Source organism: Pristiophorus japonicus, chromosome 26 (assembly GCF_044704955.1).
Source record: "Pristiophorus japonicus isolate sPriJap1 chromosome 26, sPriJap1.hap1, whole genome shotgun sequence".
NCBI lineage: Eukaryota > Metazoa > Chordata > Chondrichthyes > Pristiophoridae > Pristiophorus > Pristiophorus japonicus.
Genome location: NC_092002.1, coordinates 7,309,557 through 7,314,148, shown reverse-complemented (window position 1 = coordinate 7,314,148; position 4,592 = coordinate 7,309,557). Strand labels below are relative to the sequence as shown.

Below are 4,592 nucleotides of genomic sequence, written 5' to 3'. Positions count from 1 at the left end.
TTTACGGATTCCGAACGACCCTGCCACCAATCAGCCCGGAGTCCGGAACTCTGGACTTCTGGACGCCTGGCAGAAAAATCGCCGTTCAGACGGTTCCACCGCCTAAAAAAGACGGCGGGGGTGAATTACGACCTCGTACGTGTTGGCTGATTGCTCCGTGAGATGGTCCACCGCAGCTACATCGAATCCATTCCCGCCCCACAGATTCTCATTTTTTTTTTTTTTTTTTGGAAATTCGTAGCCAATCGTTCCAATTCTTTGTCAAATCACAAACGCCAGAGGTCACCTTGCACACGCCAAGGATCACTCTGCGCCAATGCTCTTAGCCAAAAGGCCTAGAGCCACTGCACCGTTCCTGGAAGTACTGCAATACCAGGTTCGTGCCATGGAGGTGGATGGGTCAGGTCCCCCACACACCTCCGTGGAGGTGGATGGGTCAATCCACCCCACCCACCTCCTATTTCCAAAAAAGCAAGCATATACCTTCCTGATCCAGGGAGAACCACCCGGAGGTCATGGTGGCTACTCCCCTGTCAGGTCAGTTACGCATGATCTTAGCCAAAAGGCCGAGAAGCGATTCTCATTTATTTATTAATAAAATGTCAGTGTCATTGGGCTCGACTTTCCCCAGAGCCCCTCCATGCCCGCCCAGAAAAAACGGCAACGTTTTGTAAGTAACGCTGGCGAGAATTTCAACTTTTTACGTTCAAAATAATCGCGAGAAAATGGGCCTTGCACCAGTATTCTCGGCACTCTTCTTGGTGGTTAAAGGGGAAACTAAGTAAAACGGGCATTTAAAAAAAAAATTTAGCCTGAGGCTGCGATTGGGCCTAGGAAAGGGGGAGGGGGAATTTTTTTTTTTTTAAATTCACAGATTAGGAAAAGGGGAGGTGCAACGAGACCTGGGTGTCATGGTACATCAGTCATTGAAGGTTGGCATGCAGGTACAGCAGACGGTTAAGAAAGCAAATGGCATGTTGGCCTTCATAGCGAGGGGATTTGAGTACAGGGGCAGGGAGGTGTTGCTACAGTTGTACAGGGCATTGGTGAGGCCACACCTGGAGTATTGTGTACAGTTTTGGTCTCCTAACCTGAGGAAGGACATTCTTGCTTTTGAGGGAGTGCAGCGAAGGTTCACCAGACTGATTCCCGGGATGGCGGGACTGACCTATCAAGAAAGACTGGATCAACTGGGCTTGTATTCACTGGAGTTCAAAAGAATGAGAGGGGACCTCATAGGGGGGGGGGCGGTTGTGAGGTTGAGGGAGATTACAGAGATAGGGAGGGGGCGAGGCCATGGAGGGATTTGAAAAACTAAAGGGGGAAACTTTCGCCGGGCGGAAAAAGAGCTGTACCGCTGAGAAAATCGCCGAGAACCCGCCGAAAATGAAAGGAAAGTTTAGCCCTTTGGGTACTTTTCACACTGAGAGAGGGAAAATTGGTTGGAATGGAGAATGCAGAGGGAAATAATGTGCAATCAGTAACATAGAAACATAGAAAATAGGTGCAGGAGTAGGCCATTCGGCCCTTCGAGCCTGCACCACCATTCAATATGACCATGGCTGATCATTCACCTCAGTACCCCCTTTCCTGCTTTCTCTCCGCACCCCTTGATCCCTTTAGCAGTAAGGGCCACAATCTACTCCCTTTTGAATATATCCAACGAACTGGCCTCAACAACTTTCTGTGGTAGAGAATTCCACAGGTTCACAATTCTCTGAGTGAAAAAGCTTACTCCTTACCCTAAGACTGTGTCCCCTGGTTCAGGACTTGCCCAACATCGGGAACATTCTTCCTGCATCTAACCTGTCCAGTCCCGTCAGAATTTTATATGATTCTATGAGATGCCCTCTCATTCTTCTAAACTCCAGTGAGTATAAGCCTAGTCGATCCAGTCTTTCCTCATATGTCAGTCCTGCCATCCCGGGAATCAGTCTGGTGAACCTTCGCTGCACTCCCTCAATAGCAAGAACGTCCTTCCTCAGATTAGGAGACCAAAACTGAACACAATATTCCAGGTGTGGCCTCACCAAGGCCCTGTACAACTGCAGTAAGACCTCCCTGCTCCAACAGGAACATAGGAACAGGAGGTGGCCTTTCAGCACGGGCTTAAGGAAACAGCACTTGCCCCAAACATTGTCCTCACCCTGCCCCCTCGTATCCTGCTGCTTTGCAATATCTATAAATATTCAGTTTGGGGTTGGCTTTCTCCACCAACAGCAAACACTTGCATTGACACAGCGCCTGTAATGTAGTAAAACGTTCCAAGGCGTGTCGCAGGAGCAAACAAAATTTGACGCCAAGCCACATAAGGAGATGTTAGGACAGGCGACCAAAAGCTTGCTCAGAGAGGTAGGTCTCAAGAGAAGTAGAGAGGCGGAGAGGTTTAGGGAGGAAGTTCCAGAGCTTGGGGCCCAGGCAACTGAAGGCACAGCCACCGATGGCGGAGCGATTATAATTATTGATACGCAGGAGGCCAGAATTGGAGGAGCGCAGAGATCTCAGGGGCGGTTAATAAGAACATAAGAAATAGGAGCAGGAGTAGGCCATACGGCCCCTCGAGCCTGCTCCGCCATTTAATACGATCATGGCTGATCCAAGCATGGACTCAGGTCCACTTCCCTGCCCGCCCCCTTAATCCCTTATCGGTTAAGAAACTGTCTATTTCTGTCTTAAATTTATTCAATGTCCCGGCTTCCACAGCTCTCTGAGGCAGCGAATTCCACAGATTTACAACCCTCAGAGAGAAGAAATTTCTCCTCATCTTAGTTTTAAATGGGCGGCCCCTTATACTAAGATCATGCCCTCTAGTTCTAGTCTCCCCCCATCAGTGGGAACATCCTCTCTGCATCCACCTTGTCAAGCCCCCTCACGATCTTACACCTCTCATTCTTCTGAATTCCAATGAGTAGAGGCCCAGCCTACTCAACCTTTCCTCATAAGTCAACGCCCTCATCCCTGGAATCAGCCGAGTGAGGCTGGGGGAGATTACATAGATAGGGAGGGGCGAGGGATCTGAAAACAAGGATGCGCCTTTAATATCGAGGAGTTGCCGGAACGGGAGCCAATGTAGGTCAGCGAGCACAAGGGTTCTGTTAAGTACTTTGTATATCTCCGTAAAGCACGCTCTGATACATCTCTATTCCAGGCTAGACAGCTGGACCCGCACCTGGAACTCTGTTACTATGACAACACGCTTATATCTTTCTCGTGATTTTGTGCTTCCTTCCCAGGGGAGGAAGAAGCCGAAGAGAAAACTGCTGTGGCAAGGAGCGATGACGTACCTGAGGTTGTGACCTTACCCCGTGATAACCAAGAAACCGCAAGGCGCCACTGAATACGTGGGGAGGAACCTTGAACCGTTTCTCCCTCCCAATGCTGAACTAAACTGGTTGCCCGTGAGGGAAGAGGCTCAGGAACCAAGAGGCCCCCAAGACCACCATCAATGTCTCCTCACCAAAAAAATAAATTCTGATGACTTGCGCTGAAGGACCACCTTCTCTACCCCGACCCCCATGCCCCCCACCTCTCCGCTTTCAACGCCAGCCTGGTTCCGTTGGTCGCACGCTTGCGCCCGAGTTGTACGCTTATCGGTCCAAGCGCCCCCCACTCCAGGACCCGAGCCCCTCACCCCGGCTGTCACAGTAGTACACGGAGAGAGCCCTGGACTGTCGGAGGTGCTGCCTGTTGAGCATCATGCGGAACTTTCACCAGAAATAACGGAGCCGCCGACAGCTTCTGTGAGGAAACATGATTGTTGAACTACAATCCGATCTATGTGCTCCCATATGGACTAACAAATTGAATTCCCATTGTACACAATCCCAATAGACCCAAACCCCTTCCCATTCACCCCCACTGTACACAATCCCAATGGACCCAAACCCCTTCCCATTAACCCCCACTGTACACAATCCCAATGGACCCAAACCCCTTCCCATTAACCCCCACTGTATACAATCCCAATGGATCAAAACCCATCCCATTAACCCCCCCTGTATAGAATCCCAATGGATCAAACCCCTTCCCATTAACCTCCACTGTACACAATCCCAATCGACCCAAACCCCGTCCCATTAACCCCCACTGTACACAATCCGAATGGACCTAAACCTTTTCCCATTCACTCCCATTGTGCACAATCCCAATGGACCCAAACCCCTTCCCATTCACTCCCATTGTACACAATCCCAAAGGACCTAACCCATTCCCATTAACTCCCATTGTATAGAATCCCAATGGACCCAAACCCCTTCCCATTAACCCCCACTGTACACAATCCCAATGGACCCAAACCCCTTCCCATTAACCCCTACTATACACAATCCCAATGGATCAAACCCCTTCCCATTCCCTCCCGTTAACTGGAATACCGATTTACTATGAGCAGGTATCAGCTGGCAATAAACATGATTATTTCTCCACTTGTGGTCTTCAGGCCATGCCTTGGTCAATAACCTCAGCTTTCACAATCCCAGCTGACTCCAGAAACACGGAGCAGAGTTAGCTGATGTGCATCTAACGTGTTGTAGAGAATTAGGGCAACAAGGGTTCATCCCAGGGACTTCCCACAGACTCATCACGATTGCAGA

At 49.8% G+C, this 4,592-nt stretch overlaps 1 pseudogene; it reads right to left on the bottom strand.

The window, feature by feature from the left end:
- Positions 1–339: 339 nt before the first annotated feature.
- LOC139239269 (U2 spliceosomal RNA) lies at positions 340–578 on the bottom strand (annotated as a pseudogene).
- Between the last annotated feature and the right edge of the window lie 4,014 nt (positions 579–4,592).